We start from the raw sequence: 22,007 nt of genomic DNA on the forward strand, positions 1-22,007 counted from the left end.
TTAATGTGTTTGCATGTTCGAACAATTTTTTTGCCTGTTCACATGTTCTGGTGCGAACCGAACGGGGGGTGTTCAGCCCATCCCTATTTATAAACACTGTCAGAATGCTATTTTGACAGCTAGAGCTGCATCTTCTCCTCTGAGAATACTGTAAAGTCAGTGTTCTATCGAATAGTGCCCTCTGTCGCAAAAAAAGCCCTCTCCGGCCTGTGCATGTGCAGTACATAATTGCACAACAGCTGGTTTCCCGATCAGCTGTTGTGACGGCGTGAAGATGCATGTGCAGATTGTAGGAGGCACTATCCGATACTCTGATGAGCGGCGAGGGAAAAATTATCTGAAAAGCCGAACAAAGCCAAATCCGCTCTGCAACAAAGCCAAATCCAGTCTGCCAAATCCGCCCTTGAATACACTGAACCCGCCCCGCAAGCGCGAGGCAGAATTGGAAAATAGCATTGTTCCTCGCAGCTTTGCAGATAATTTCTCCCTCATCGCTCATCAGAGTGTCAGATAGTGCCTCCTAAGATCTGCGCATGCATCTTCACGCCGTCACAACCGCTGATTGGGAAATCAGCTGTTGTGCCATTCCGCACTGTGCATGCGCAGGCCGCTGTGGGCATTTTTCGACAGAGGGCACTGTTCCATAGAACACTGGCTTTGAATTATCACAGCTAACAATTATGGGATACTGGGGGCGGGGAGAGTCCCAGAATCAAGGCTATACACACCCTGTTTTGGTATGTGTAGCACGCCCAAAGTCTGCAACAAATTAATCCTGTAAAACCAGCACCTCTGTGCATTGCACACAGTTCAAAGGTCAGCCCTATCCACTTGAATTAGTGGTGTTCAATGTTGGTAATGCCTGTTGAAGCGGGGGGGGGGGGGGGGGGTAGGGGGGAAACATTTGCTGTGAAGCAAAGCATCACAGCTGAGGTATGTGTATAACCTTGTCTGGTCGTCTTCTGCAGCTTAGGCTATGTTTCCAAAGTCGTGCAATTTGCACTCTGACTTTGCTATGCGATTTGTGTTGAGATGTCATGCGACCGGTGAAAGCCATGTGAGAACAAGTCGCACCGAAGTAGGAACAAAGTAGTGCAAGAACCTTTTTTGAAGTCTTTGAACTTGAGTCGCACCAATTAGAATGGGGGCCATTGAAAAACATGGGTTTTGACTTGTCATGCGACTTCACATGTGTCAAGTCGCACAACAACTCGCAGTATTGGAAACAGAGCCTAAAAGTGGATCTTCACCCTAAAGGGCATGTTGTGCTGCCCTGCCTCCTCCTCTTACAAATAGAAAATATATGCTTTTTTTATAAAGTACTTTGTAATGCAAAGCCACTCTTCCACAATTCTCACCTAGGCAAGAATTTCTCTCTGCCCTCTACGTGAGTCTACTTGTGCCACAGGGCTCGAGTTCTGAGAAAGTTTTCCAGTCAATGACGCATGTTACATAGTTACGTAGTTGGTGAGGTTGAAAAAAGACACAGGTCCAACCTATGTGTGTGATTATAGGTCAGTATTACATTGTATATCCCTGTATGTTGCGGTTGTTCAGGTGCTTATCTAATAGTTTCTTGAAACTATCAATGCCCCCGCTGAGACCACTGCCTGTGGAAGGGAATTCTACATCCTTGCCACTCTTACAGTAAAGAACCCTCTACATATTTTAAGGTTAAACCTCTTTTCTTCCAATTTTAATGAGTGGCCACCAGTCTTACATGTGTGGGTTTTCTTATGCAGATTACTACGGGGGAGAGTTTGAAGCCTTCCCTGTCTTAGCATATGTGTGGAAAATCATCTTTGCATGTGCCTTGCCAGGACTCTAAGGCCAAACAGAGCCTATAGGCGCATCTGTGCATGTGCCATAATGGTGACGACTAGGGTTGCCATCTGTCCGGAATTCACCTGGACAGTTTGAGTTTTGAATCATGTGTCCGGGTTAACCCGGACACAATATTCAGACAGGAATGTGGCTCAGAACAGGGCCCGACGGGAGGGTCAGGGGTACTATTCTCTTTGGAGCACCCAAAGGTCTGTTACAATCTATAGTGTATGCTAAAAAAAAACAAAAACAAATTTCTGTGCAACGGTAAAAGCGTTCGGGTTTGGCCTAAAGAAAAAGTGGCAACCCTAGTTCCACTTTTGGGGGGGTGGAAAAACACAACTCATCCGTTCATTTTTACTATCCCCCAAACAGCAAGTGTAAACAAGCCCTTACAACTGAGCAGTTTTTTCAGGCACCAGTCTCTGTAATAAAATTATACCGGTGTGCAGCAAAGCGAAATGCAGAACGTGCTGAGAGACAAATAAAGACCTAAGGCGCGCATGCGCCTTAAACAGACGATACACCGCAGTCTCTTCCACTATTTAGGAAAAAGAAGCGAAGAAACGAAACCGAAACCAAACCTCCCGTGCTGCCACACTGGATTTTGAGAAGCGGGCGTGGTTACCATTAAGTGCCGCCCACAAGCTGAGGATCGGGCTTCCCATTTAACTGTCTGAGTATCGCAATGTGACGGCTCAGGCGTTATGGGGATCTGTTTTCTAGAGGAAAATCAGAAACGAAAGAGTGCTGAGGACCGGCGAGGAGGTGTGTGCGGTGCAATGTCATGTGGACTCCCTGTGAGTCATTGGGAGCATTTTAGTCAGTTACAGAGCAGAAGTCAAGGAATAGAGGTGAGTGTGTTATTAGGAGGTATTTTTGGTATTTGTTTTCTGCCTAAACGAAATGAAATGAGGTCATATAGACGGCACAACCTGAATAGTTGCATATAAAATAAGAACATGTAGCAGTGCTGTGCCGTTTGTTGCTGTATGGTATGTACGATAATGCTGTGTTTTTCTCCTGTGATTGCATACTATACACACCTTCCCTGACAGAACTGGCCTCCATTCATGTAGCATTGTTAGATGTAGAGGTCTGGTCATATCCCTTCATATAACACATATAAATGTAGGGCTTCTTCAGACCCATCCTCTGATCTGAGCTGCTGTCTGCTGCGTGTGATGCCATCTCAGAGCAGCGGTGCAGACAGCCCATAGAAGTGGAAGCAGATACAGCAGCTGCACACACCCAAAATTTGACATGCGTGCTGGCAGGGCTCTCTTAATGCATGGGCACTGCCCAGGGGCCCCAGGTGCATGGGAGCCCCATGAAAATCTTGCATTACATCATACAGTACTTGCCAACTGTCCTGGATTTGCCACTTGAGTCAAGCCATCAGACAGTTGCAAATCAGTGGTCTTGCTATCAGACAAGTTTTTTTGGTAGAATTTTCAACACAGAAAAACTAAATATAACGTAATGTAATATATAAAATAATGATTACACAGAGTTGTCACACATACATCATCCTCTCTAACATTTACAATACGGTATGATTTTACTGTGCACATTTAAAGATACAGAGCCCAAAATTCCAACCCATTGGTTACACAGTGACATTTTTCCAATACTTCTAAATGGGTCAGAAACAATCTCCCATTGGACTAATACGTTTACAATGCAGATGTGTCATACCTCCCTCTATGATATCTTACATTATAGTATGATCTTTACTGTGGAAATTTTAAAGATACAGAGCCCCAAATATGAACCCATTGGTTACAAACTGACTTTTTTTTGTAATACTTCAAGGTGGGTCAGAAACAAAATCTCCCATTGGACCAATACATTTACAATGCAGATGTGTCGTAGACACCCCCCTCTATGATATCTTACCATACGGTATGATTTTACTGTGGAAGTTTAAAGATACAGAGCCCCAAATATCAACCCATTGGCTACAAACTGACATTTTTTCACTACTAAATGGGTTAAAAACAAAATCTCCCATTGGACCAAAATGTTTACAATGCAGATGTGTCATACACACCCCCCTCTATGATATCTTACCACACGGTATGGTTTTACTGTGGAAATTTAAAGATACAGGGCCCCAAATATGAACCCCTTGGCTACAAACTGACATTTTCGCAATTTTTCAAAATGGGTCAGAAACAAAATCTCCCATTGGACCAATACGTTTACAATGTAGATGTGTCATACACACCCCCTTCTATGATATCTTACAATACGGTATGATTTTACTGTGGAGGTTTAAAGATACAGAGCCCCAAATATCAACCCATTGGTTAAACAGTGACATTTTTCCAATACTTCTAAATGAGTCAAAAACAAAATCTCCCATTGGACCAACACGTTTACAATGCATATGTATCATACACACCTTGCTCTATGATATTTTGCAATATAGTATGATTTTACTGTGGAAATTTAAAGATACAGAGCCTCAAATATGAACCCATTGGTTCCAAACTGACTTTTTTTTTTTTTGCAATACTTCAAAATGGGTCAGAAACAAAATCTCCCATTGGACCAACACGTTTACAATGCAGATGTGTCATACACACCCCTCTATGATATCTTACAATACGGTATGATTTTACTGTGAAAATTTAAAGATACAGAGCCCCAAATTCCAACCCATTGGTTACACAGTGACATTTGTCCAATACTTCTAAATGGGTCAAAAACAAAATCTCCCTTTGGACCAAAACGTTTACAATGCAGATGTGTCATACACACCCCCTCTATGATATCTTACAATATTTACATTTACACTCCTTCAGGCATAAGGTCTCATGCACACTGGGCATTTTTTTTACAGCTGCTTTTAGCAGCATCAGACTTTTTTTTTTTGCAGCTTAAATGTTATTCTATGGCCTCATGCACATACAGGCTTTTAGGAGCTTTAAGTGGCATAGGCGTTTTCAAGCTGCAAAAAAAACCCCAGGGCCAGTGCGTTCTGAGGACCGGCATTATTGGTTATAAAAGCAACACTTTTCAAAAGTTATAAATAAAAAATAAAATCTCTCATTGGAGCAACATAATTCTAAAGGTTTTATGCCCCCCTTAAACAGGGAGTGGATTGTTCAGAGATGATGTGGCTGAACTTATTCTATCTATTTTTTTCTGTAGAATTGGCTGATTTACTGCTACAAAAATGTTACCCTTTGTTTTTCTTGCCTTTTTTTTTTAAATAATTTTTTTACATTTTTCAATACCAGTGTTAATTTTGATCGCAAATTTTGATCTAGTTTTAGTTTTGACTAAAATGCCTTTTCGTTTTAGTCATATTTTAGTCATCTGAATTGTTTTAGTCTAGTTTTAGTAGACTAAATAACATAAGATTTTAGTTGACTAAAACTATAGTACGGTAGATTTAATCAACTAAAATGTAATGACCGAGATTACATACCTGTAGGGTTGCCACCCTTCCGGGTTTTAGTCTAAAATATGACTAAAACTAAATGGCATTTTAGTCAAAACTAAATTTAAATGAAAATTTGTGGTCAAAATTAACACTGGTATAGAAAAATGTAGAAAAATAAATGAAAAAAAGGCAAGAAAAACAAAGGGTACTGAAAAATGTTCGTAGCAGTAAATCAGCCAGTTCTACAGAAATTCAACAGATAAAATAAGTTTAGCCACATCATCCCGGAGCAATCCACTCCCTGTTTGGGGGGGGGGGGCATAAAACCATTAGACTTAGGCCTCATTCACACAGGGTGTTAGAAAACCCATGCCAGGAATTAGTGGCTGTAAAAATGTAAAAACATACTTTTAGTATATTCTTACATTGGTGTTAGTGCACGTTTAGCCACGCTAGCTTTTAGCAGCGTTCCTCTGCCTCTATTCAAAATCAATGGTTCCCTATGAAAGCCCATTGATTTGAATAGAAGTCGCACCAGAAGTTCGATCATGATAAACCCTTGTCAAAAAAAAAAAATGGCACGGGGGTTCCCCCAAGACCATACCAGACCCTTCGGTCTGGTATGGATTTTAAGGGGATCCCCCACGCCAAAAAATGGCGTGGGGCCCCCCAAAATCCATACCAGAACCTTATCCAAGCACACAACCCGGCAGGTCAGGAAAAGTGGAAACGATCGAGTGCCCAAACCCCGTCCTGGACCATACTAGGCCACATGCCCTCAACATTTGGGGGTGGGTGGTGCTTTGGGGCAGAGGGGCCTGCGCCCCCCCACCCTGAAGCACCCTGTTCCTATGTTGATTGGGGGGAGGGCCTCTTCCCGACAACCCTGGCCGTTGGTTGTTTGGGTCTGTGGGCAGGGGGCCTCTTCCGATTTCTTCATCCTCTGGTTCTTCTCCCTCCGCTGATGTCTTCTTCTGCTGCCGTTTCTCCTCTCTCCGCTGTCTTCTCTCTCTGCTGGTTCTCTGCTCTCCGCTATCTTCTCCCTCTGTTTTTCCAGTGTGCCATTACTTATATAGCCATGGGGCGGGGCCACCCGGTGATGTCATCTGGAGGCCCCACCCCCTCGTGACAGCGCCGCCTGGGCATTATGGGGCGGTGTCACAAGGGGGCGAGGCCTCCGGATGACCTCACCGTTTGGCCCCGCCCCATGGCTATATAAGCAGTGGCACACGGCGGCCCTAGGGAGAAGAACCGGAGGCAGACATCGCCAAAGGGAGAAGAAATCAGAAGGAGAAGAGATGCCAGAGCTGCTTCAATAAATTACTTTGTTAAAAACCTGAGTACTGTTTTTTAATTTTGACTTTTCTTTTTTTTTTTTTTTTTTGGGGGGGTGAATGGGTAGGGGTAAAATGTACCCCAAACTCATTCACATAGGGTGGGGGCCGGGATCTGGGGGCCCCCTTGTTAAAGGGGCTTCCAGATTTCGATAAGCCCCCCACACGCAGACCCTGAGAACCACCGGTCAGGGTTGTCGGGAAGAGGCCCTTGTCCCCATCAACATGGGAACAAGGTGCTTTGGGGTGGAGGGGCACAGGCACTCACCCTCCCATGTTAAGGGCACGTGGCCTTTCATGACCTGCCAGGCTGCGTGCTCAGATAAGAGTCTGGTATGGATTTTAGGGGGTACCCCAGAAACATTTTTTTTTTTTTCATTTTGGTGAGGGTTCCCCTTCAAGATCCTCAGCGCACAAGCCGCACAAGCGTCTTTGTATTCCCTTTATGTTTCCTATTTGTGTGATTTATACTGAAACTAATTGACCTGTGATCGCTGTTACCTAAATTGCCCTGCATTTCCACATCCGTGATCAGGTCTGTATTGTTGGTAATTAGTAGATCCAGTAATGTTTTATTTCTTTTTTTTAATTTAGATAATCTTTATTATTTTTTTCCACATTATACAAAATTTTTAAAAACAGGCATACCAATTTTAAATATATACATTTGTAAACACATATTACTATAGCAGATAAGGTATACTCTAGTTATTTTCCCCACATATGTTCCCCCCACCTTCCTCCCACCCTAACCCCCCTACCCTCCCCCCTCCCCCAACCATACCTCACTATTTCTTACTTAATTTGGCTACCATAAGGCTGCTTCTCTTATTGTTCCCTCACATTGGGTAACCCATTTCTTCTAGCCAAGGATTCCATAATCTTTTAAATTCTTTCAGGTTCTTTCTCTTCGTGTATACTACTTTTTCCTTCCACATTGTTTCCATTACCATTTTAATCCATTCATCCTTCGTGGGTGGGGTTCTTGCCTGCCATCTTGAGGCTATTAACTTCCTTGCTTGGAATAAGCATCTTCTTACTATTTTAATTTTAAAGTTTCCTCTTTTAATATTTCCCTCTACTCCCAAGATGCATAGTTTTGGCTCTATTTTAAGTTCTAAAGAGAGGATCCTATTCAATGTCTCCACCACTTCATACCAATAGCGAAATAACTTCGGGCATTTCCATATCATGTGCAGTAGATCCCCCGTTTCCTGGCATCTGGGGCATTTGTCATCTTTCCTCCCCCCAAATCTAAATAATCTTTTAGGGGTATAGTATGTCCTATGCAATAGCATTAATTGTGAGACTTTCTGAGCTGGTGAAATTGATACCTGGTGACCTCCCGCCAGTATCTCTTTCCATTGCTCATCCGAGATTGCTCCCAGATCTTCTACCCATTTAGCTCTACACTTCAGTTTTCCTGGAGTCTCTATAATACTTTTACAAATATCCGGGTACATTTCGGCTATGGGCCCCCCATGTCCTCCCGGCATGTCTAATTTTTGAAATATAACAGACCTATTCCAGACTGGCCCTTGTCCTCCAAACTGTCTGCCCAAAGCATGTTTAATTTGTTGGTAGCTAAAATATGAATGGTCTGGGATACCGAATTCCTCCTTAAGTGATCCAAATGTTTTTAAAGTATTTTGATTATATAGCTGGGCTAATTTATTTATCCCTCTCACTTCCCATGATTTTATTTTCCCTATTTCTTTTAATTCTTCTAAGTTCTTATTGTTCCACAGTGGAGTACATTTCATCAGACCTCCCATTCCATTCATGGCCTTAATGGTGTTCCAAACTTTTTTCATTAATTTAATCGTTGGGGGTTTGTGCAAAAAGGAGTTTGCCTCAAGTACTTCCGTCACTGTCCCATGGGGTGCTCCCATAATCATCAGTTCTCTCCTGTTATGGTTATCAGAACTAAGGCCTCTCCCCAGATGCTGCATCTGTGCTGCCAAAAAGTAGCCCCTTGGGTGAGGTACCGCTAATCCCCCTTCTTGCGATGACAGCTGTAGGGTTTGTAGTCCTATCCTAGAGGGTCTCCCTTTCCAGATGAGATCTCTCAATAGTGTATCTATTTTTTTAAACCAGTTCCGGCTTATCCATATTGGAGAGTTATGCATAACGTATAATAGCTGGGGAAGCCACAACATTTTAATAAGGTTGCACCTCCCCGCCACCGACAAAGGCAAGCCTCTCCAAATTTCACTCTTGCTTTTAAATTTCCTCAACAGGGGGGTCAAGTTATTGTCTAAATATTCCCCTGGATCTTTTGTTAACTTTATTCCTAAGTATTTTGTTGATTCTACTATTTCCATATGTATATTACTTACTGGGACGTTCTTTCCCACAGAGTCTATTGGTAGCAACACCGATTTTTCCTGGTTTATGGATAAGCCCGACACTCTTCCAAATCCTGAGAGTATTTCCAATACCTGGTCAAGGGATCCCTCCAGGTCACCTAAGAATATGAGAACGTCATCCGCATACAATGCGATCCGCTCTTCCCCCTCTGCTCTCTGGAATCCTTTTATTATCCTATTCTGCCTTATTGATATGGCTAGTGGCTCCATTGCCAAAGCAAATATTAAAGGGGACAAAGGACAGCCTTGCCTTGAACCTCTTTCTAGTTGGAACTCGGATGAATAGTCACCGTTGATTCTTACTTTTGCTTTGGGATCATTGTAGAGTATTTTTACCCAGTTAATAAAGGAGGGGCCAAACCCAAACTCCTTTAGTACCCGCCAGATGTACCCCCATTCTACGCTGTCAAACGCTTTTACCACGTCAAGCAGCATAACTGTTCTCGAGCCCGTATTATCTGTGGGTATCTGAATATTCAGAAAAACCCTCCTGATGTTCATACTTGTTGCTCTATTTGGAATAAACCCTGTTTGGTCTTGATGGACTACTTTGTGAATGATCTTTCTTAATCTCCCAGCCAGGACCTTTGCTAGGATCTTAACATCAGAGCAAAGTAGGGATATGGGTCTATAAGATCCTGGTTCCAGTGGGTCCTTCCCCTCTTTATGCAATACAATAATTATAGCTTCCGTCATTGATGATGGCAGTTTCCCCCTCTCCTTCGCCCAGTTAAATACTTTAAGGAGTTCCGGAAGCAGTATATCCCCGTAGCTTTTATATATTTCTGTTGGTAATCCATCTGGCCCCGGTGACTTATTGTTGGCCATTTCTGCTACTGCCATTTTAATTTCTTCCAGCGTGATCGGTCGCTCTAGTTCTTCTTTATCTGCCTCCTCAATTACTGGTATACTTATCTTACTGAAAAAGGAGTCCATTTCCTCTCCCTCCCTGGCCCCTCGGGACTTATATAAATCCGTATAGTATTCTTTAAAAAGTAATGTTTTATTTCTAGTTGGTGCGTCTACCATCTGACCCATAAAATTGTCCTGCAAGACATTAAGGAACTGGCGAGCCTTAAATGAATGCGCGGTTCCCTCCGCCCAATCTATGTCTGGATAATTAAAATCCCCCATTATGATAACACTTCCCATCCTTGCTGCTACTCCAATTTGTGATAGGAGATCCGTCTCCACTTCCTCCCTCAGGTTTGGGGGCCTATAGCATACTCCCAGTATTATTTTCCCCTTAGCTTTATCCCTTTGGAGCTCTACCCATAAGGATTCCACCTCCTCTCTAGCTCCCTCAGTGATGTCATCTCTCACATTCACTTGTACATTATTCTTGATATATAGGCATACCCCTCCCCCTTTTTTACCCTCTCTATCCTTGCGGTATAGGGTATACCCTTGAATGGTTGCCAGCCAATCATGAGAGCTGTTGAACCAGGTCTCTGAAATTCCCACAAAATCCAAATCCTCCTCGTACAACAGTATCTCAAGCAAGTTGGATCATTATGATCCGATTTCTGGTGCAACTTCTATTCAAATTAATTGGGATCTCATAGGGAACCATTGATTTTGACATGTCAAAAAAAACGCTTGGCGAGGCTTAATGCAGCTGTATCCAGCGTTAAGCCGCATTTAGTGGCTTTTACCATTGTCAGACATTTTTACAGCTTTAATGCCGGTCCTCAGAACGCACTGGCCCTGGGTTTTTTTTTTTGCAGCTTTAAGACGCCTATGCCACTTAACGCTCCTAAAAGCCTGTATGTGCATGAGGCCATAGAATAACATTAAAGCTGCAAAAAACAGTCTGAGGCTGCTAAACGTAGCTGTAAAAAAACACCCAGTGTGCATGAGGCCTTATGCCTGAAGGGGTGTAAATGTAAATATTGCAATATATCATAGAGGGGGGTGTGTATGACACATCTGCATTGTAAACGTTTTGGTTTTTGTTTTTGACCCATTTAGAAGTATTGGACAAATGTCACTGTGTAACGGGTAATGTGTAATGGGTTGGAATTTGGGGCTCTGTATCTTTAAATTTCCATAGTAAAATCATACCCTATTGTAAGATATCATAGAGGGGGGGTGTATGACACATCTGTATTGTAAACATATTGGTCCAATGGGAGATTTTGTTTCTGACTCATTTTGAAGTATTGCGAAAATGTCAGTTTATAGCTAATGGGTTCATATTTGGGGCCATGTATCTTTAAATTTCCACAGTAAAATCATGCTGTATTGTAAGTTATCATAGATGGGGGTGTGTATGACACATCTGCATTATAAACGTATTGGTCCAATGGGAGATTTTGTTTCTGATCCACTTTGAAGTATTACAAAAAAAAATTAGTTTGTAACCAATGGGTTCATATTTGAGACTCTGTATCTTTAAATTTCCACAGTAAAAACATACTATAATGTAAGATATTATAGAGGGGGGTGTGTATGACACATCTGCATTGTAAACGTGTTAGTCCAATGGGAGATTTAGTTTTTGACCCATTTAGAAGTATTGGAAAAATGTCACTGTGTAACCAATGGGTTGATATTTGGGGCTCTGTATCTTTACATTTCTACAGTAAAATCATATCATATTGTAAGATATCATAGAGGGGGGGTGTGTATGACTCATCTGCATTGTAAACGTGTTGGTCCAATGGGAGATTTTGTTTTTGACCCATGTAGAAGTATTGGAAAAATGTCACTGTGTAACCAATGGGTTGAAATTGTGTAATCATTATTTTATATATTACATTACGTTATATTTAGTTTTTCTGTGTTGAATATTCAACCTGATAGCAAGACCACTGATTTGCAACTGTTTGGCTTGACTCCAGTGATTTGCTGTGACAGTCGCGCTTTTTACAAAGTTGTCCCGGGATTGCCATGTCCTGGGCAGCATCCCAGAACCTGTACTGTGACTTCCTGATCCCAGTATTGTGCCCTCCTGACTCCCTCTATAGTTTTTACTGTGAGAGTAGGTGCGTAAATTGGGCCTGGCTGGTAGGGGCCCCATTGCATTACTTTGCCCAGGGTCCCATGACACTGTTAAGACAGCCCTGCGTGCTGGAGCCAGTACACAGTTTCGAACGCATAGTGTCTGTGTTTGGATCTGTGCACTTGCATAGAATTCAACAAAGATTGTAATGCATAAGATTACTCAATGTGTAAGTTCACCTTCTACAGAAAAATGAAAAGATGAACAAACACACAAAACCCCCTATCTCCATTGCATTTACCCCCTGGCGGCACATCAAACCCCCCAGCCAGCCTACTCGCTCGCTGTCTTACCCCATGTAGGTGGCAGGCATCGGGCAGCGACTTCTGTGTCCTTTCCTCTATAGCCTGTCTTTTCAGCCAATTGGGTGACTAGTCTCACGATCCGCTTTCTGATTGGCCGGGAAGAGGATCAGTGTTAAAATAGCGAATATTCATTCACTATTGTAACACATCTGGGTGGGAGCCGCTCACATTCTCTGTTCCCCGAGCCCACCCTTTTTTAAAGCCTATTATCTCTGGAATCCATGCATCCAGCGTCCTGAAAGGGCCGCCCCTGCATTTACCTCTGTGGATGATTAGTGAGGATGGGCTCAGCCGTGTTTGCAACTCCACATGCCCGTGCCCGCGCCCGCCAGGAAGCAATAACTTCTCCGCAGGATGTGGAAACCTTGCAAAAAGATCTGAACAAATTAATGGGGTGGGCAACTACATGGCAAATGAGGTTTAATGTATAAAAATGTAAAATAATGCATTTGGGTGGCAAAAAATCTGAATGCAATCTAATCACTGGGGGGGGAGAACCTCTGGGGGAATCTAGGATGGCAAAGGCCTAGTAGATGATAGGCTCAGCAATGGCATGCAATGCCAAGCTGCTGCTAACAAAGCAAACATAATATTGGCATGCATTAAAAAGGGGTTCAACTCCAGAGATAAAACGATAAAACGCTCTACAAGACTCTGGTCCGGCCGCACCTGGAGTATGCTGTCCCGTTCTGGGCACCAGTCCTCAGGAAGGATGTACAGGAAATGGAGCGAGTACAAAGAAGGGTAACTAAGCTAATAAATGGTCTGGAGGAAATTAGTTATGAAGAAAGGTTGCGAGCACTGAACTTATTCTCTCTGGAGAAGAGATGCTCGAGAGGGGATATGATTTCAATTTATAAATACCGTACTGGTGTGACCCCACAATGGAGATAAATCTTTTTTGCGGTAGGGAGTTTAACAAGACACGTGGCCACTCATTAAAATTAGAAGAAAGGAGGTTTAACCTTAAACTACGTAGAGCGTTCTTTACTGTAAGAGCGGCAAGGATGTGGAATTCCCTTCCACAGGTGGTGATATCAGCGGGGAGCATCACTGGTTTCAAAAACTATTAGATAAGCACCTGAACTACCACAACATACAGGGATTTACAATGTAATACTGACATATAATCACACACATAGGTTGGACTTTAGTGTTCTTTTTTCAACCTCACCTACTATGTAACTATGCAGCGCTAATCACAGGTAGCAAGACATTTCCTGACCTATGCAGCTGCAGAACTGCCTGTGATTAGCGCTACACAGTGTCAGCTTCCTGCTAGGGACAGAGATCCCTCCCCTTATTTCTTTCCCCAGCAGCAGATGTTAAGGCTCTCTCATTGGGGGACTGAACATCCCCGAGGGGCAGAGCCTGCGAAGCTTGCCGTTCGATTGTGCTGGCCTTGGAGATGACTGTGCCCAGCACACCTTCTGCTGGGACATGTGTGAGGCTGCGGACTGTGAGTGAGGACAACACGGGTCAGGAGTAAGTGAATGTGGTGGTGGAGTAGTACTATTCTTCTGCAGCCAGGGACCCTGGGGGTGGTTATGCTGAAACTCCACATAAGCTGGAGAGTCCCCTATTGCTGTTCTTTCTGGGGAAATACAAGTCTCAACATGCTGACCTCTATCTCAGGCAAACATGTTGCATTTTTATTAAATTATAAAATGAGTTACTACACTATGAGAACTCTCTCTTTTTATTGAACCTGGTGGAAATTTGAGGTTATATAGAAGCAGCAAGTTGGAAATATAGAAAGAAGATCTGTGGTACCCCCACTGCCAGATATAAGTGAGTTTGACAACCGGACTAAAAACCTGAGAGTCCATTTCCTCTGGTGAGGAGGGGTGTGTACCACACTACACGTCATGTCTACCTGGAGCACTTCAGCACTTTTATCATGTACTTTTGAGCACCGAGCACTTTATTGGAGGATGGAGTAGATCACTGTTGAAAATAAGATATTTATCACATTTTCAGTTGCACTAATTTCTTTATTACTATATATATCTGTTTTTTTTTTTTTTTTTTTTGGTTTATTAGAGAAAATGGTTTACACTGTATGCGCTGTGGTAAAATTTGCAATATAAAGGAATAGTAGGGGTAAAAAAAACTTGTGGGTTTAACCAACCCCTTTTTTTGTTTTTTTTTGTTTTACAATTATCCTTTAAGGGGGCATGGCAGGGGATGTGTCCTATGCCTACATACTTTTGCTAATAGGTGTCCCATGTTCCCATCTCAGAAAGTTGGGAGGTATGTATAAAGTTTTCAGGTTTTTAGGTGATACTAGGGTCTAAAATGATTTTTAACTATGTAGGCAGAAAAGCATAAGAACAACTTTGTCAGCAAAGTTAAATCCAAGACATTTTTGATCCATCAAATAAGTTTGTTCTTTTTCAATTTCCTTTAACCACTTCCGGACCTCCGCACGCCGATGTACGTCCAAACTTTGAAGGGGGATATTGTTGTTATGGCAGCAGCTAGCTGCCATAACCCCGGTATCCCTGTTTTCATGCGGCGGTCTGCTTACTGATAAAAGTGGTCCCTGCGGCGGATTCGCCGCGAGATCACTTTTATTGGTGGCGGGAGAGGGGCCCCCCCTCCCGCCACGATCCAGTGCCCTCCGCGGCTTACCGGAGCCGTCAGTAGCAGTGGAGGCGATCGTGTCTGTCTCCCTCCTGTGCCTGGAGACGAGTGAGGCTAAGATGGCGCCCACTCGTCTCCATGACACTGCTGGGTGTAAGCGACGTGAAAACGTCACTTCCGCCCACACCTCTTAAAGGCATATTTTTTTCAATGTCGTTTTTTTTTTTTTTTTTTTTTTTTTTGCATTTTAGTGTAAATATGAGATCTGAGGTCTTTTTGACTCCAGATCTCATATTTAAGAGGTCCTGTCATGCTTTTTTCTATTATGAGGGATGTTTACATTTCTTGTAATAGGAATAAAAGTGACACATTTTTTTTTTTTTTTAAAAGGGTGTAAAAATAAATAAAATAATGTAAAATAAATAATAAAAATAAAATTTTTTTTTTTTTTTTTTTTTAAAAACCCCCGTCCCGACGAGCTTGCGCGCAGAAACGAACGCATACGCGAGTAGCGCCCGCATATGAAAACGGTGGTCAAACCACACATGTGAGGTATCGCCACGACCGGTAGAGCGAGAGCAATTATTCTAGCCCTAGACCTGTAATGCAAAACATGCAACCTGTAGAATTTTTTAAACGTCGCCTATGGAGATTTTTGAGGGTAAAAGTTTGACGCCATTCCACGAGTGGGTGCAATTTTGAAGCGTGACATGTTGGTTATCAATTTACTTGGCGTAACATTATATTTCACAATATAAAAAAAAATTGGGCTAACTTTACTGTTGTCTTATTTTTTTATTCAAAAAAGTGAATTTTTTCCAAAAAAAGTGTGCTTATAAGACCGCTGCGCAAATACGGTGCAAAAAAAAGTATTGCAAAGACCGCCATTTTATTCTCTAGGGTGTTAGGAAAAAAAAACATATATAATGTTTGGGGGTTCTAAGTAATTTTCTAGCAAAAAAGCCTGTTTTAAACATGTAAACACCTAAAATCCAAAACGAGGCTGGTCCTTAAGTGGTTAACAGACCGATCTGTTCAGCAAAAGTGGCAGTTAGAGGGTTGAGACAAACCATTTAACGCTAACAGAAATGAATACAGTGACCTTTATCCCAAAAGGAAAAAACTGTTGCTGTAATTGCTTAAAGTGGTTGTAAGTCTGGAAAAAAAAAAAAACCCTGTAAGACAAAGGCATAATGAGCTAGTATCGGTCACGGAACGCTACTGAAGAAACGGCACAAGCGCCGATGACGTCGGCCCAAGCGTACAGTGGGGCAAAAAAGTATTTAGTCAGCCACCAATTGTGCAAGTTTTCCTACTTAAAAAGATGAGAGAGGCCTGTAATTGTCATCATAGGTATACCTCAACTATGAGAGACAAAATGTGGAAACAAATCCAGACAATCACAATTGTTTTCACAATTTGTCTTTCATAGTTGAGGTATACCTATGATGACAATTACAGGCCTCTCTCATCTTTTTAAGTGGGAGAACTTGCACAATTGGGGGCTGACTAAATACATTTTTGCCCCACTGTATATGGTAAATCGCTCCTAAACCATGCAGGTTTAGGAGATATTTACAGTACCTAGAGGTAAGCCTTATTATAGGCTTAGCTCTAGATACAAGTGGTGTAATAGGGTTTACAACCAATTTAAAAAGTGTTAGCAAGAGTTCAGCTCAGTCAAATGCTGCTGCCCAAAGGTGACTCCTTTTGCTCTTCCAGTGGAGTGGAGACACACTAAGACAGGAAGTGTGTTACTGTCTATATCACAGGTTAAATAAAGGAAATAAACTGAAAAAAGAAAACAAATGCAACCAGCAAATGTAAGCATTGGTAAGCTGCACTATATAAAGTTTCAGTTTTTGTGTTTAATGCTAAGTGTGTGCCAAATCAAAAACATTTTTCTAGTTTTAGATACAGTGGGGAAGGATTAGAACTCTTGTTTGGTGTTTACTGTTAACCAGGGCTCTGTAGTTCCCCATTCACGCTTAGTGCAAGAGTATCCAGGTGATTCAGAGGTGGTTTATTTTTTGCACACTTGCATACACAACTTCTGAAATTTGCAAAATCAAGCCAAAATACACACATTTCCCCACCAATGCATTAAGGGCCAAAGTGCCTCAAAGAGGCTCATGCACCTTTTTGAGCTTTCTGTGACAGGCATCAAACGACTCAGCACTCAGGTGTTAACGAGCGCATCAAAATCATGGGATTTTTTCATCTTGAGCATTGTTGTGCTTCAAGAATTGCACAACAGAAGGCTCAGGCATTAATGGGGTTTAGAGATGTATCTTCAGTTTATGCCCTGATGATAACGTCTTACCAGGCAGAAAATGAGAGTAAATCTACAACTTGTATACAGTAACCTTTACTGATGTTTTCTGGTTCATCCACAGAAGACTGATTCAGGCTTTGTGGCTCCTGCTCCTTTAGTTTATCCCAAACCAAACGTAGAAGACTTCCAAACACGATCTAGATTATCCAGGGAAGACAACATTTGCAGTACTGCCAGCTTATCCCAAATCAGATTTTCAGAACTGGTAAGGAATATCAAATAGAAAAGAGGAGAGGAGTTTATTAAAAGTGAAGTTCACTTACAGATTTCTTTCCCATGCACCTTGTTTTTTGTTAGCTTCTCTTGCGTGCCATATGACCAGTCATCTATTACTAACTACATCATTTGGAGCACTGTCACTAGACAGTCCACACATTTAATTAATGAATTGAAATGGAGGGGCAGGGAGGAGGTGGAGAGCAAGACTGAAATATCTGGGAGGAGCAGGGGAAGCACGTACGGACCACAGTGTGATCCCCTTTGGGGTGGCTTGCGTGTACTCCCTTGAACTGACTGGAACAAAATCAGACATTGATGCTCTGCCGACCCCTGCTCAACCTTATAGATCTATGGCACGCAAAGAGTATATTGTCACTCAAATACTCTGATCAATGGTTTATAACAAGCCTTCAGGGGATCAGGTATCACCGATGTATGTTATATATTCATTATTACATTGGCACACTGTTATCTTGTTAAATTCTGTTTTTGTTAAACCCTACTGAAGGGCCATGTTGGCTCCCTGATGGGGATATTTGTTATTACGATGTTTTGCTTTTAATGATGAAACTTTTCAATAAAAATATTGAACGAGCAAAGAGAAGAGGAATTGCATCCATACTGAACATCCATGCTTCCTAAAACTTTAGGATTATTTTTCTTATAAAAATGAAAGAAGTGCCCAAGGCAAATACCAGCATGTGGAATGCAGAGGGAGGGATGACTGACACACCTCGCCTTTCTCGGCATTCCTCTTGCCCATAGTTGACTTGGACATGTGCTGAAAGCCGGAGACAGGTGCTCACTAGCAAAGCAGCTGTCTCCTTGCTAGCTGCAGTTTCGGGCAGCCAGGGAGGGAGAGGGCACCCTGTCTGACATTGCATCTAGGAAGATAGGACAAAGCACCGCATGTATTTTGTCCCATCAAGAACTGAATACTATACAAAAAGGGATGCATTTTCTTTTAATTTTGGATTGAGTAGGAAAGAAAAGGGTTAGCCCACCTGTCCGCTTGTTATTGCTGTCTGTGCCCCCATTGGGAGGTTTCTCCCCTTGTATTCGTCCTGTGACCATTTTTATCGGGACAGAAAATTATGCAAAATCTGAAATTTTTACAGTTGTCACCAGAACAAGGTGGGGAAAAGCTTTCAATGGAAACACCTGCTCTAGTGACAGCTGTCTAAGGTCTCTTTCACATGGGTGCCTGAGCTGTGGTTTTACTGCCCCCTGGCCCCTCACCTAAGAGCTAAACAACAGCTGAAGAAGGCTTTAAATATGCTGTGGCCATGATGCTTCATGCCGCAGCAAATGTTATGCAATATGTCGAATTGACAGTTGGCACCACCTGTCACAATTGGCCATTTAAAGTCAATGGGGTTTGTTTACTAAAGCTGAAGAGTGCAAAATCAGTCTCACTTCTGCAGAGAAATCAATCAGCTTCTAACCTCAGCTTGTTCAATTAAGTTTTGGCAATAAAACCTGGAAGCTGATTTCTCTGCAGAAGTGAGACTGATTTTGCACTCTCCAGCTTTAGTAAACAAATCCCATTGTCTCTGTGCTGCAACAGCAAGCAAAATGCTTGGCTCTCAGTTGCAGCGCATTGGCCACATTATGCACTGCCATTCGACAGAAAAAAAAAAAAACTGGCATTCAGGTGGTGGCAGGATCTCCTGAACAACTGACAGCGATCCGCCACAGATCGCTTGTAAGAGCTTTGACTAGTGTGAACCTAGCCTAAGAGAGGATTTTCCCTCATTTGAAGGGATTTTCTGTCACTTCCTCTAGCCTCTCTAGAAAAGGAAGTGAAGGAGAATCATCCCTATTTAAGAAAGGGAATAAGTAGTTTACAGAAAACAACTTAAAAGGCTAAGTTCACCTTTTGCAGGCAAAAAAAATGTGCTTTTTTTTTTTTTTAAGAGCCTGTAAAGCAGGGGTTTCCAACCTGTGGCCCACGATAGCTATGAATGCAGCCCAACACAGAATCGTAAACCTTCTTAAAAATGTTGTTTTTTGGGGGGACATTTTTTGTAAAAATGCATTAACACTAGGCGAACACATGCACCCAAAGAAAAAATGCACAGTATCTCTTTACTGGACTTTTATAAATGTTATCTTCCCAAAGAAAAATATCCCACTCTTCACAATCACGCCTTATTCATGTCATCAGTTTTTAGCAGCACCTATATTTGTGAGCAACTATTTTCAAGGATGAAGCACACGAAGGGCAAAATTAAAACCAATGATGAGCACCTTGAGAATTCATTGAGAATTGCTTCTACATCTATCAAACCAGATATTGATGTGTTAGTTTATCAAAAACAGTGTCAAATACCGCACTACTTTGTTGGCCTCTTTTACTTTTATAATAAAAATCTTACAAAAAAATGATCGTTCACTTCTTATCTGCCGATTTTCTTCTGCTCATGAGCTATTCTTCTTGTTAGCGCATTTTATGTGTGGCCCAAGACAATTCCTATAAATATAAATATAGCGCTCGCAAACACAATAAGTGAAAATATATTGGCCAAAAAGGAAACAAAGTCCAAATACAATAAGTAAAATAAAGTCCAAATAAAGTGACTAAAGGTGCTCCAATCCAAAGTGAAGGAAATGTAAGGTGCTTCAGAAAAATTCAGGTGTGCAGCACCCCCTCATGTATCCCCACTCACCAGAACAGAACGACCCCCAGCTTTTCAGTCTGGTGGGTCATTTAAAGCTTGGTAAAGAAATCCTGGTATGACGGATATGGTCATAAGTCTTCAGGTCCAGAATTCCTTTATGGAGTTTATCAGCTAGAAACAACAGGTACCCAGCAGTAAAAACAGAAGGGAACTGATAGTGAAGTACCATTAAAAAAGGTTTTATTGTAAAAGGGAGTGGGTACTTACAACAAGTGAGATAAAACAAGCCTCAAACATGGAGCTGTGGGTGTAAAAACGCTGTTCCTGGCGTGCGTTCCACTGGACCGGAAGTGACGTCAGTGATACCGGAAATAGCATCAACGTTTCGCCCTCCCACAAGGGCCTAATTTCCGGCTAGCTGAGCCATCTTAAATAGGGGCGGAGAAGAAACGCCCCTCCAAGGGATCAATCAAATTTGGCATAGCGACCATTTTGTTGGTGGGGCAAAAGAGTCGCTCCTTGGGATAGAGCACAATCCATAGGAGAGACAAAAACGCCATTTTGTTGATTTGATAAATCAAACAAATACTTCCAGAGAATCAATGGACGTCAATTCAGGCTAGATAGTGGAACAATAATCAGAAAACCTTTATACAGACTTCAAAGCATTAAAAATTCGAGAAAAGGAGAAAAGTGGAATAGGAATAAAAATAAAATGAAAATAAAAATAAATATGAAAATAAAAATATAAATAAAAAAAAAAAAAATAAAATGAAAAAAAAAAAAATGTAGAAAAAAGGAAGATGGGAGAAACTTGGAAAATCAATGGCACAATAAAATGAATTTCACAATAAAAAATACTTCTAGAAATTGGACAGGAAGCAATTTAGATCCAATTCAATATTTAACCCCAGGGGGCTCATCGTTTTGAGACGGTGGACCTACTGGGTCTCATTACGAGATATGGCTCGCTTGAGATTACCACCTCTCCAGTGTCCCTCAACTCTGTCTATACCAAAGAAGTTGAGCCCACTAGAGTCCCTTCTGTGGAATAGTCTGAAATGGATGGACAAGCTGTGATGTTTAAATTCCTTTTTGATCCTATTAGCATGTTCCCTTAATCTGACTCCCAAAGCTCTGGTGGTCCTTCCCACGTACTGTAGCCCACATGGGCAGGATAAAAGGTACGTGACATGGGTGGTACCACATGTAATGAACTTGTTCATTTTAAAGGACTCGCCAGAGGACCGGGCTGTGAATTCAGTGGTTTTCCTCACCTTATGTTTGGATGTTCTGCACATTAACCACTTCAATACCCAGCCATAGTCAAATGATGCCCACAGATGGGATCTCCTATCTTGGGTGGGCGTCATATGATGTCCTCGGATTTCCGCCTATACTGCGGGGACCCGCAGAGCGGCGATCGGGGTTCCAGCGTGTCCCTCGGGACACAGCCGTTCCCCGATGGGGTAATGGAGCGGCGGGGAGCAGCGTGACCAGCTGTGATTGGTCACTATGCAGAGCTGCTTGTGTAGCGGCGTGAACGGTGCCCGCGCATGCCCCCAGGGGTGCGCAGCGATCGGGGCTGTGGGTTTTCCCTTGGATACAGCCCAGCCCCGATCAGGGTAAAGAGCCAATGAAATTGGTTCTTTACCACGTGACCGGCTGTGTCCAATCACAGCCGGTCACTAAATATAAACAAAACAGTGTATAACTGCTGTTGCTGGGTTCTCCTCTTCACACACCGATCCAGTGTGAGGAGGAGATCAGCTAACAGTGAGTTACATATTACAGTACCCTATATATGAATTACTGTGCCCAGATTGCACCCCCTAAATAAAGAGGACCTGTCATCTAGTACCTGTCCATCAGGAGTACCTTCCCATCAGGAGTACCCGCCACCTCACCAGAGTACCCGCCACCAGAGTACCCGCCACCTCACCACCTGCCACCAGAGTACCTGCCACCAGAGTACATACAGGCACTATATCCAGAAAGGTGTACACCCCAGAGGAG

General features: G+C 42.4%; 1 protein-coding gene across 3 annotated transcripts in view; it reads left to right on the forward strand.

The window, feature by feature from the left end:
- Positions 1-2,488: 2,488 nt before the first annotated feature.
- The window catches only part of LOC141140471 (interferon-induced, double-stranded RNA-activated protein kinase-like), a 303,555-nt gene continuing 284,036 nt past the window's right edge, over positions 2,489-22,007 (forward strand). Inside the window, exons 1-2 of one of the 3 annotated variants that reach the window (XM_073627694.1) lie at positions 2,489-2,678; positions 17,213-17,356. The gene's annotated coding sequence lies outside the window, so the exon portion shown is untranslated. The remainder of the gene's footprint in view (positions 2,679-17,212; positions 17,357-22,007) is intronic. The other 2 variants (XM_073627692.1, XM_073627693.1) reach the window with 2 other exon arrangements.

Source organism: Aquarana catesbeiana, linkage group LG04, assembly GCF_042186555.1.
Source record: "Aquarana catesbeiana isolate 2022-GZ linkage group LG04, ASM4218655v1, whole genome shotgun sequence".
Taxonomy (NCBI): domain Eukaryota; kingdom Metazoa; phylum Chordata; class Amphibia; order Anura; family Ranidae; genus Aquarana; species Aquarana catesbeiana.